This window comes from Puntigrus tetrazona, chromosome 22, assembly GCF_018831695.1.
Source record: "Puntigrus tetrazona isolate hp1 chromosome 22, ASM1883169v1, whole genome shotgun sequence".
Taxonomy (NCBI): Eukaryota; Metazoa; Chordata; class Actinopteri; order Cypriniformes; family Cyprinidae; genus Puntigrus; species Puntigrus tetrazona.
Genome location: NC_056720.1, coordinates 1,668,364 through 1,681,341, shown reverse-complemented (window position 1 = coordinate 1,681,341; position 12,978 = coordinate 1,668,364). Strand labels below are relative to the sequence as shown.

At 45.1% G+C, this 12,978-nt stretch overlaps 1 protein-coding gene and 1 pseudogene across 1 annotated transcript in view; both read left to right on the top strand.

Annotated features, from left to right (window-relative positions):
- Positions 1-12,978, top strand: part of LOC122327919 (GTPase IMAP family member 8-like) — a 295,481-nt gene that overhangs the window by 184,615 nt on the left and 97,888 nt on the right. The gene's annotated exons all lie outside the window — the stretch shown is intronic.
- The window catches only part of LOC122328096, a 32,265-nt pseudogene continuing 24,613 nt past the window's right edge, over positions 5,327-12,978 (top strand).

Genomic DNA, 12,978 nt, shown 5'->3' with positions numbered 1-12,978 from the left:
GATCCTTAAGGTTTTATTCACATTTATTGATATTTCCAATATGCCTATATTTCATAGATTGTACATAGAACTGAAGGATTGTGTTTCATGTGTTTTTTAAAGGTTTGCCACTGTGTGTCAGTATAATGAAACCATGCTTTAGGGTAATAATGTTAATCTAAAAAAAAAAAAGAACGAGAATCGCTTGCTAAGAAACTAATATCATTTAAATAATTAATTGTGTATCTTTACTTTATCGGTTTTGAGTTTACTGTTTATTTAGTTATTTTGTATTGTTCTTCTTAAACTTTAGATTATAAATTTAGTCTAAAGCTGCTAATCTTAAAAGACAGAAATGTCTTTTAAAAAGCCAATTGAATCTTTGCAAACGGAGCTTAAAAACTTAATTTCCTTTGCAATTATTTGTATCGTAAAAAGTTATATATATAAATAAACTTGCGAGCTGGAAAAAACGAAACGAAAGAAGAAGTCCATTATTTATAATTATGTATCTTCTCACTCATTAATATACAGGCATTGAAATATGAAATATGAGAAAACAACACATACAGTTACAAAAGGGCAAATATTTGATTGAAAATGTTTAATATAAAATGTATCATAAACCAAAAAAAGAAATATAATTTTACATATTTACAAGGTGTAAACAAATTATTAATGAACTGAGCTTAATTAGTTTTAGTTTTATGGTTTGTATGAAATATGGTTTATCACAGGCTGATGAATACATGTAATGTCATAGTAGGTGTTAGGGTTATGTATTGACATTTTGCAACTTTGATCCTTCAGTTTCAGTATCCATCGGGTGCCAGGCTTTGTCAGCCTGATGAGAACGGAATGTTGGAGTTAAATGTTGACAGTTATGCACCTGTGGCCTTTTAGTTTCAGTTTGATTCTTGGTCATAACATGGCCTCCGTATAATACTGATAGGGGCACCGGAAGAATCTGAAGGAGTGAAGATTCTTACGCACAAGAAATGTGGCCAATTGTTTTCATTTACTGTATCTTGTCTTTTCCTCTATAAATAAAGTGACTTGAGATCTGAGCTTCGGAGGAGGCAAAGCGGGAGGAGGCAAAGCAGGGAAGGAGGCAGAAGAAGGGGGCCTGCCGGCCCCGGCCTCAGGCGGACTGAGATCCGTCTGGAGGCAAAAGGGAGGTTAAGGAGAAACCTGCTTCTCTCCCGCTTGCAATCGACAAGCGCAATCTTTGCAAGCCTTAAAATCCATAAGAACTTGTCTTGTGTTTTATTTCGCTTTGAGTTGATCCTTCCTGGTAAAGAGCCGTTTGAGTGAAATAGTCTCAACATTTACTTGGTCCTTCGAGCCGGATCCCAACACGACAGAGCGGAGGAGGAGAGGGCGAAGAGGAGCCGAGAGACAGTCTCTGCAGAGCCAGGCAATAGCTGCCTGAAGAAAATCCACCAGCGTGAATTCGGGGGGGTCGGTGATTCTTCGTCTGGAAAAATCAACTTCTCCGGGCTGTCTGACGGGAGCCGTTGGAAGGACAACTCAACGCACTGATCAGGTGATATACCGGTATTGTTTTTATGGTTGAAGTATGTGAATGAGACTGCAGTATAATAGGTACCGGCTTGAGTTCGTAGCCAGTGATTTGCCTGTTAAGGTGAAGGATCTGTATCGACAGTGAAGCCAAGATTACTAGCTGCTTTGGAAGCACAGTAATCTCGACAGGCAATTCTGTCGACCAATAGTCTGGGACATTGGTTTGTCGACAAAAAAATTGTTCTAAAGCGCAGGGTATGAATGGTATGAATGTGTTGTATGAACGTCATTGTGAATCACTAGGATTTGCGGTGAATAAGGTGGTTGTTGTGGTTTAGGAATAACACAAACTGATATTTTTCCCCACTAGAAGGGGAGTTGTGTTGTTCAAACAATAAAATTTATATTGGGTTTGAGTCAAAATTGAAAAGTTGGTTTGTTCAGACGGCTGTATCCGCAGACAAATTAGTGTCTGTAGAAGCTTGGTGCAGTGGACGATCTGATCAGACGTGTGACTAATCGTTGACTCTTACCAAAAAGCAAATATGGGCGCAGGAAAAAGTAAATTGATGGGAGATCCAAAGTTTATGCATGCAGATTCGGCAGACAGTGTGCGATATCTCAATGAGTGGAATAAAAAATATGATTTCAGTGGTAAATTAGTCAAAAGGGACTGCGCTCTCTTAATAAACAAAATAGAGGTTGATTTATCCTTAGCCAAGGGAAAAAAGGTTGATCTGTTGAAACTTCAATTAATTGAAAGGATTTAAATGGCAAGAGCAGGCTGATAAAAGACAAGTGGAAGTCAAAGAGAAAAAAGAGAGAAACAAGAAAGATTGGTTGCAGTGCAGAAAGAAAAAGAGCATAAAAAAGACCCCTTGAACTCCTCACACCTTTCATCAGAATCAGATTCCGTTTTTCCAGCCATCCAAGTGGCTAATCCACATTACGGTGTAGAGGACGATCGCAATAGATACCTTAATGCGTATCGCCCATGGTCAGACCAAGAACTTAAAGAGGCAGTAAATGCACTTGGTCCACTTGGAAATTTTACTGCATGGTTAGAGAATTTTCACCAACTGATACGTACGCATCGTTTAAATGGCCAAGAGATTGATAGAGTTGTGAGATTGGCTTTTAAATACGAATATGGCCAGTATAGGGGTAACTTCATGGGTCTAGACAGGAATGATGATCCGTTAGCTCATGATGGAGCGGCATTGCGAGACGCAGTAGAACATGGACAGGGATTGTTGAAAAATAAAAAAGGAAAAGCAGACAGGGCCCATACTTTCGCTGCACTCACTGCCCTCTCCCAAAGCATGACCTTGCTTGGTGCAGACACAATACAGACTTGAAGGCAAACTGTGCCTTCCACGAAGTTTGTACAAAACAGCAGCAAGTTTGACACAAGGGAAACATGTGTCAACAGGAGGATGGTGCATAGGGTTTTATGCACCAGGTGTTATGCACCAGGGTTTAATAACTACTAAAAAAAATTTTGTGAATCTTGTTTGATCTGCTGTAAACATAACTGCAGACCTAAGAGAGTCAATTTCAAAGCCAGACTACCTTTTCAGTTTATCCACATGGATTTTATTGAACTGACACCTTGCTAACAGTACAAATACTGTACGTTCAGTTTACCGCTGTGTGATGATGTGTGTGAGAAACCACAAGAGCAGCATACACTAGCAGAGTGGATGAACAAAATGTTGAAATTTAAAATGTTTGAAATGTTGTGAGAGCAAATGATCTGCCAGATATTCCTCTGTCCCCACAGGTCTCAAGAGTGAAACCAGGCGACAGCATCCTGATTAAAGCAACGTGGTGCTGACTACCCCAACTGCCTTGAAGACCGCTGAGAGGTCTCGTGGATTCATCAGAGCCACTGTACAAAGGTCACAGAGTTTCCTGCCTAAAACGACGAGTATGGGTGTGAAGTCCGGTTACAAAGGGTGGTGAAGGCAATAGGCCTCGCTGGTCTCAACCCGGTGAAGAAACCAACAGAGCCCTACTCATTTTTAGCATGGCGTGGAGTCCTGCTGTGGATGGATGCGGAGGAGAGAGAGACGATTAAAGGGAAACTGAAACTAAGTGAATTTTGACTGGTTCATAGAACAACATGAACTAAAGACTCATTTTGATTTGAACATGTTTATGCATGATCTGTGTTTTACCATGTTTAAGGGCAATGATTACTAAAATGATTAGCCAGACTTTTCCAGTTTTACCATACTTCTCCACCAAGAGAGAAATGGAGAGCTTTTAATATCATGTGTGAAGTCTCAGTTAAAACCACAGCTGTGACATGGCTGAGTGCTGATGTTATGACAAAAGGTACACTGATAAGCTACAGTAGCCGTGCTGAGAACAAGAGGCACCGTTTTATTTCATTCTTCCTTTTCAGTTTATTTTCACATTTTCCTCCTATGTTCAAGCTTTAAATTTTATATTGTATACATTATGATTAAGATGCAAGCCTTACAGGTGATCGCCATATAAAATCTTGGGGGTCGGTTGGGAATTTTCCTCAGATACTGGGGTTTCGCCCAACCTTGCTGTTTAAAGTAAGCATCGACTATGTAATCCAGTAATCAGTAGAGATGTAGTTCAATATGCATATGCCTTATTATGTTATTTTTCAGGTGCTAAACGTCAAACAGGAGGGATATGTTAGGGTTATGTATTGACATTTTTGCAACTTTGATCCTTCAGTTTCAGTATCCATCGGGTGCCAGGCTTTGTCAGCCTGATGAGAGCGGAATGTTGGAGTTAAATGTTGACAGTTATGCACCTGTGGCCTTTTAGTTTCAGTTTGATTCTTGGTCATAACATGGCCTCCGTGAGAATACTGATAGGGCCACGGAAGAATCTGAAGGAGTGAAGATTCTGACGCACAAGAAATGTGGCCAATTGTTTTCATTTACTGTATCTTGTCCTTTCTCTATAAATAAAGTGACTTGCAAACTGAGCTTCGGAGGAGGCAAGCAGCAGGAGGAGGCAAAGCAGGGAAGGAGGCAGAAGGCGGGGCCTGCCCGGCCCCGGCCTCAGGCGGACTGTGATCCGTCTGGAGGCAAAAGGGAGGTTAAGGAGAAACTGCTTCTCTCTCCGCTTGCAATCGACAGCGCAATCTTTGCAAGCCTTAAAATCCATAAGAACTTGTCTTGTGTTTTATTTCGCTTTGAGTTGATCCTTCCTGGTAAAGAGCCGTTTGAGTGAAATAGTCTCAACAGTAGGTTTTCTATATGAAGAGAAACCGACAGATGTTTGACAATCGATCGGAATCGTAAAACTGTAAATATAATATAGATATCCGTAAGTCATTTTAACCTTAAGCCACAAGCGGGCATGGGCGGTTGTCACGGAACACACAAGGGTAACTATGGGAACGAACGAGCAGGAACTAAACACTGGGGCAGAGAAACATGTCAAAATAAAAGTCCAAGGACAAAAACATGTGACAAAAATACTGCAGTTACACACAAGATCTTTATTCTGTGTGCTCTGTCTCTGTCTACACAGTAGGTCTGATAATAAAGTTATAAAAAGATAAAATACTTCCATCTTATGGATTAAACCTAAAAACAATATATAATACAATATAAAATATTATATACATACAAATATTGGCTGGGTTTCTTAACTTTATTGTCCTTACATTGTCATTTCAATGGAGAGCTGCTTGGAACCTCCTTTTGAGCTGAAACATCTTTGACACATCTTCCTGGATGTATGTATGCTGTTTGTTTATTCTTTGACCCTCAAAAGATCAACAGAGCGGCTGCCAGTTTATCAAAGGTTGAATTTACAGAGCAGGTTTTCGCAGGTCATTTACCGGAAAACTGAACTGGACTGCCGTGAACTCTTCACATCCTTTTGCGTTCTATAAAGGTCCAGCAGCTCCGTTTCTTCATTAGACGCTGAGTTTGGGCTGATTTGAATCTGAACGCTACATAAAGAGTCCCAGACAGTCAGGATGGCCGAGAAGCTGCTGTTTCTAACTGTTGTTCTTCTCTCTTCACCGCTCCTCACGCTTTGTGATCCGCTGTGAGTATCAAACACCGTTTGTTCAAGGAGTCACTAACAGATCAGTTCTCAAACGCTCTGATTTCATCTCCACAGGTTTATTCTCTCAGCTCCTAATTTGCTGAGGGTGGGCTCCTCGGGGAACGTGTTTGTGGAGGCTCAAGATTACTCTGGACCAAACCTGAACGTGAGGATCACGGTAAAGAAGTTCCCAAGGAAAGATGTGGAGATACTGTCTAAACTGGTGAAACTGACTGCTGACAACAATTTCCAGATCCTTACAGACATCAAGGTGAGTTCTCTGTGATTACAGCATCGATGTCTCAGTCTTGTGACTTTCAGAGCAGATATAATCCAGGCTGTCCTTCAGATCCCTGAGGATAAGATGCTCTTCTCGGACGATCCTCTGGAGAAGCAGTATGTGCATCTACAAGCACAGTTTCAAACCGTCACTCTGGAGAAAGTGGTCATGCTCTCATTCCAGTCTGGATATATGTTTATTCAAACAGACAAGACCATCTACACAAATGCTAGCTCAGGTACGATTTCAGTGATAGAAACGCGACGAGGGTGCACTCATTTGCAGGTTTGTATTGGCAGAAAATAAAAGCATGAGAACTCAAATTTCAGTTTTTGCTTTGACCTCTTTTGCAGTTTATTACAGGATTTTCTCTTTGACGCCCAACATGGAACCACACTATTCTAAGATCACTGTGGAAATCGTGGTAAATACTGTCACCTCTCTCTCTCACACACACATGACATTTCAGCTGTGAAATGCATCATTGAAGATCTCAGTCAGGCACTGCATTCAAGCTGATTTCTATGTTTCTGAAGAATCCTCAAGGCATCACAGTTTCATCAGAGAAGATATATCCAGTGAAAGGCATGAAGTCTGGAAGATACACCCTTCCTGAGACTGCGAGGTGTGTTTGTGTGTGAAACACTATAAAGACTGGATTTCATTTTCAATGATCCGTGACGTCCGCCTCAGAATAATAAGGCTTAAATTGATCTACACTCGCAAATTTGGTCTGTATTATATCAGGTTGATATAGTTGTTTGTGCAATGCTTATTTATGAATGTTGCCCAGCTCTGGGATCTGGAAGGTGGTCACACGATTCACTCACACGCCTCAGAAGACGTTTACAGCAGACTTTGAGGTCAAAGAATATGGTGAGAACATGGCGTATACAAGTCTTACTGTGTAAGAATATGATAACAAGTCAAAGAATGCCTTTGATTATTTGTCTGTGCGTCTGGTTTGGTTTTAGTGGCTCCAACATTTGAAGTGAAATTAAAACCCAGTCAGTCTTTCTTCTGTGTGCGTGATGAGAGTCTGACAGTCAACATTGAAGCCAGGTAAGATGAAATATTTATAATACTGTCTTCAAAATCAACCTTTGTGTGAGCAGAATGAGTTAAAAATAGAGAAGTAAACTATCTTTTTTGAGTTGGGATCATTCTTTGTTTCACTGGTCATGTTATCTTTATTTTAGTTGTGTCTCTTCCCAGTAGATTAGCATGAACAATTCTCAGAGAGTGTCAGAGTACAAAAAAAAATTATGATTGTATTGTATTGTTAAAAACCTGTTTCTCAATACAAAATAATAAATTATGTTATAAAGTAAATGTGGATCAGTGACAGACATTCGGTTTTACTGCAGAAATTGTATGTGCTTTTTTAGGTATCTGTTTGGACACAAAGTGGATGGTAATGCGTTTGTGGTGTTCGGTGTAATGGACGGTACGAAGAAAACTAGTATTCCTACATCTCTGCAAAAAGTTCAGGTGAGAGACATTAAACATCACACAAGTTGGAATCAATATAATTTCTCCTCATCATAAACATACCTGGGTGCACTTTTTAATGAGATACCAATACTGTCACGGTCTGAGGAGAGATGAGGCGGGCAGGCAGGAGAACACTAGCAACATTATAATGAAACTTAAGATTGGCGTGACGCCGAGCATACATCAGCTCAAAACAAAGAGGAGAACAAAAACAAATACTCAAATGCGGGTAGTCCGTATCAGCAGGGGTAATCACAGGAAGAACGAGTTCGGGAGCGCAGACAGAAGCATGAGAACGTAACTTCAATCCCAGCCGAGGAAAGACTGGGTTTCTGGAGTATATATGGAGGTGAGTTAATTAATAACAGGTGTGGTGAACAGGTGGCTAGAATTTCGGAGATGATGAGCGGGTGATTGGCGTGGGAGACGGAGTTCCGCGTCTGTGGAGGGAGGAAGAACAGGATTAGTGAATTTTTTCAGGAGTGAAACGTGGAAGGAGGGTGAGATGCGATATTGACGTGGTAGTTGGAGCCGGTAGGTGACAGGGGTGATCTGCCGGACCACGGGAAAAGGACCGATGTACCGGGGACTCCCGGCTGGTAGATGGGGTTAGGTGACCGGCGGACATCCGCCTGGTGTTGATGGCGTCGCACTGCCTGTTGAAGTTGGACATGGGCTGAGTCCCACACCCTCTCGCTCTCCCGGAACCAGTAGTCCACCGCCGGAACCGAAGAGAGGCTCACCCGACCAGGGGAACAGAGGAGGTTGGTAGCCCAGCACGCATTGGAATGGGGTGAGCCCGGTGGTGGTCTGGCGGAGTGAGTTCTGGGCATATTCGGCCCAGGGCAGGTACTGGTTCCAGCTATTCTGGTTCTGGTGGCAGTAAGCGCGTAGGTATCGGGCAAGCTCCTGGACCTTACGTTCCGTCTGGCCATTAGCCTGGGGATGGTATCCGGAGGTGAGGCTGACTGTCACCCCCAGTAGACGGAAGAACTCTCGCCATACCCGTGATGTGAATTGCGGGCCTCGGTCCGACACCATGTCTTCGGGTAGTCCGAAGTTTCGGAAGACGTTGTCGAAGAGAGCCAGAGCGGTGTCCAGGGCTGTGGGAATACCAGGTAAAGGGACAAATTTACACATTTTAGAGAACCGGTCTACTATTATTAGTACAGCTGTGTGGCCGTCAGAGGGAGGTAGATCGGTGGCGAAGTCAATTCCGATGTGGGACCAAGGCCGCTCGGGTATGGGGAGAGGTTGGAGTTTGCCTGCCGGGAGCCGACGAGGTGTGGAGGTTACAGCACAAACTGGGCAGGAGCGGACATACCTAGCAACGTCTTGTGTCATCCGCGGCCACCAGAACCTTTGGGAGAGAATGGAGAGGGTTCGGTACCTGCCAGGATGCCCGGTTCCCGGAGAGGTGTGTACGGAGTCCAGGAGGGCGAGGCGCAGGCGAGATGGTACGTATTGGCGGCCCTCCGGACCTCCCGGCGGAGCGGGTTCTTCGCGGCTGGCGGCACGGATCTGGTCCTCCAGTTCCCACACTATAGGAGCGACAAAGATATGAGGGGGAAGAATAGGTTCGGGTGAGTCGGGTACCTGATCAGGTTGATGAATACGGGAAAGCGCGTCGGCTTTGCCGTTCTTGGAGCCAGGTCTGTAGGAGATGGTGAAATTAAAGCGTGTGAAGAATAAGGACCAACGGGCTTGTCGGGGGTTCCGGCGTTGAGCGTTTCTGAGGTATTGGAGGTTTTTGTGATCTGTGATAACTTCGAAAGGGAACTGGGATCCTTCCAGCCAGTGCCGCCACTCCTCCAGTGCGAGCTTGATGGCGAGGAGTTCTCGGTTGCCTACGTCGTAGTTCTGCTCCGCCGGGGACAGTTTGCGGAGAAATACGCACATGGACGGAGATACGGAGGTTCGCCATGCCACTGGGAGAGGACGCCACCGACTCCCAGGGTAGCCGCATCCACCTCGACCACGAAGCGCTTGTTGGGGTCTGGATGATGGAGGATGGGAGCAGTGCAGAACGCGGCCTTCAGGGTTTGGAACGCTTGTTGTGCCTCAGGGGTCCAGGTGAAAGGTCTGTTAGAGGAATGGGTGAGAGAGGTTAAGGGAGCAGACAGGTAACTATAGGCGGGAATAAATCGACGATAGAAGTTAGCAAATCCGAGAAAACGTTGTACTTCCTTTATTGAATTGGGTTTCGGCCACTCCTGCACTGCCCGGGTCTTCTGGTGATCCATCTGGAGGCCCGCAGGGGTGACGATATAGCCCAGGAAGTGAACGGAGGATTGGTGGAAGCGGCATTTCTCCAGTTTGAGGTAGAGGTGGTGGTATCTCAGGCGGGTTAGGACTTGACGTACGTGTAGGCGATGAGTTGGAAGATCCGGGGAGTAGATGAGAATGTCGTCAATATAGATGATGAGGAATCGGTTTAGCATGTCTCGGAAGATCTCATTCATGAAATCCTGGAACACTGAGGGACTGTTGGCGAGGCCATACGGCATGACAAGATATTCGTAGTGTCCGGTGGAAGTGATGAACGCTGTTTTCCATTCGTCACCCCTGCGGATACGAATAAGATTGTAGGCGCTTCCGAGGTCGAGTTTTGTGAAGACGGTGGCTCCACGAAGGTTCTCCAAAGCGGCAGGAATGAGAGGAAGTGGATAGGCAAATTTGACGGTTTGGGAGTTGAGGGCTCGGTAGTCGATGCAAGGTCGGAGGCCACCGTCTTTCTTGGCCACGAAGAAGAAGCTGGATGCAGCTGGCGAGGTAGAGGGGCGAATGAAACCTTGCTGGAGGGCCTCCTCCACGTACTCCTCCATCGCCGCCCTCTCCGGGAACGATAAGGGGTAGACATGACCTTTGGGAAGTTTGGCACCTGGCAGTAGGTCAATGGCGCAATCCCATGGTCGGTGTGGAGGAAGGTGAGTAGCCGCCGACTTGCTGAACACATCCTGGAAATCCTGGTACGGTTCGGGAATTGGCGTGTCGTGCTCGGGCTCCGGACTTTCCACTGAAGTGGATCCTACAGGTATGGAAGGATAATTACAAACAGGCAGGGGTAGATTCTTCAAGCAGTTTTGGAAACAGAAAACACTCCATTTTTGGATTTCACCGGTTCTCCAGAGGATGTCAGGCTGGTGTTGCTCCAACCAGGGTCTCCCGAGCACGACATCCACCACGGCGTCCTCTAGGACGAGGAGTTGGAGTTCCTCCAGATGAAGCTGACCGATCTGCAGGGTGAGAGGTGGTGTGGTGCTGTGTACGCGGCCCCGGCCCAGCAGGGTTCCCTGGATGGTGCTGATGCTGTAGGTAGTGTCATTTGGGTGAGAGGGAATCTGGTGTCTGTGGAGGGTCCTCGAGGAGATGAAGTTTCCGGCGGCACCGGAGTCCACGAGGATATATACTGGAAAGAGGTGGTTGGCATGGATCAATGTACCAGATATATGTGGTAGATTGGTAACTTGAGGAGTGAAACGAATCGTACTCACCGCTGGGCGTGGGGGCCGGACAGGACAGGTGTTGAGGCGGTGATTCGGGTGTCCACAGTAGAGACATAGGTTGGCAGCAAGTCGGCGGGTGCGTTCAGCGGGAGTGAGATGGTAGGTGTCCGTAATCATGGGCTCGTCGGCTGGAATCGGAGACGGTGAGGTAGGTGGCGCTGGTGGCTGATGGGAATCCACACAGGCATTAAGATTTTGGGAAAGATGGATCGCTTTGTTAATAAACGCTTCTAGTCCCACGGTATCCTCATAAATCGCCATTTGTCGGCGAAGTGCCGGCTGTAATCCCCGGCGGAACACGGAGAGTAGCGCCAGCTCATTCCAGCCACTAGCCACCGCCAGAGTTCGGAAGCGAATGGCGTAATCGTGAATCCCTGCGTCTGCCTGTCGGAGGTTAAACAGTTCATCATGTACAGATAGTAGGGAGGTAATGGGTTCAAATACCTCCTTCAAATGAGCCAGGAAGGTTGTAGCCGAATTCACGACAGGGTTCCGGGCTGAGTGGAGGGCTTCCGCCCACTGCAGCGCTCGTCCTTGTAACAGTGCGATGATAAAAGTTACTTTGGCAGCTTCAGAGGTGAATTGGTGAGCCTGTGACTCCAGATATAGGGAACATTGGAGCACAAATCCGTTGCACGTTTCCCTCTCACCGGAGTACGGTGACGGTCGAGCAAGGGGACTTGCCGGAGCTGGAGTGGGTCGGGACAAAGCCGCGTGGATAGCTGCGGCGATCTCGTGTAGTGGATTCGGCGCGCTGGTGGGTTCCGTGTTGGCGTCTTCTTCCATCTCGTTTTATATAGGGGCTGGGATTCTGTCACGGTCTGAGGAGAGATGAGGCGGGCAGGCAGGAGCACACTGGCAACGTTTTAATGAAACTTAAGATTGGCGTGACGCCGAGCATACATCAGCTCAAAACAAAGAGGAGAACAAAAACAAATACTCAAATGCGGGTAGTCCGTATCAGCAGGGGTAATCACAGGAAGAACGAGTTCGGGAGCGCAGACAGAAGCATGAGAACGTAACTTCAATCCCAGCCGAGGAAAGACTGGGTTTCTGGAGTATATATGGAGGTGAGTTAATTAATAACAGGTGTGGTGAACAGGTGGCTAGAATTTCGGAGATGATGAGCGGGTGATTGGCGTGGGAGACGGTGATCTGGTGGGTGTGTTTGTGACAAATACGTACCAATAAGTACATATCACTGCAAAAGAAACAAACACTAGAGGCACCTCTTCCTTTTCACACAAAGTTTCGAATAAGTAAGGAGTAACCGAATGTGGGCTGTTGAATTATCAGAAAAATAATGCATTAACAGTGCCGTTGTTACCTTGCTTGTAAGAAGTCTTGTTATTTTCACATTTTTGTTACAGATGAAGTCTTCAGAGTAGCGCTTATATTAAAGTGTGTGCATTTCCGAGGAGAGAGAGTGGTTCACAGTCAACCAGCGGTTTCAAGCATTCAACCTCGTAGTATAATAAAGCATAATTTTTAAACAATTAAAATAGGAATATCATGTTATTACTTCAAATCAATATTAATATGCTGGGAGATTTGAAATCTGATGCTTTTGAACGTTATCATCACACAAATCCAGCTTTATATCTATGGTTTTTTACAGATGGTAGTTTTCCTAGGTAGTAGGGAATACGACGTGATGGCGTATTGATACTGTGTAGGACATACTTCCAACGTGATTGAGCACTAACTTTTAGCAGCAGGATATTCTACTTTTGAACTGTTGCATTATTTACCTACAGCAACCTGATAAAAACACAGCAGTACTTATCTATGTCAACATAATAAAAATGCGCCAGGGTTTACGTATTAAACACATGTTTTAGCGCCACTCAGTGGACATTTCTCTTTGATACTGCAGCGAAACGTGCAGAAAGGCACATAACAGTGTTGCAAAAAACAGTCCACGTTGAAGTAAATAGCATCTTGTAGAGCGTTGCTGCTGTCTTTCTCATTTGAGAACAGATCATAAGAGGAGGGGTACAGCAGAACTGGCGAATCAGATGATCACTAAGACCTTTCCGAACATTAATCAGCTGGTTGGACGATCAATCTACGTTTCAGTCAGTCTTTTAACAGAAAGCGGTAAGGCTCAACAGATTTGCATGCGTGTGATTGGTTTTATGTGAG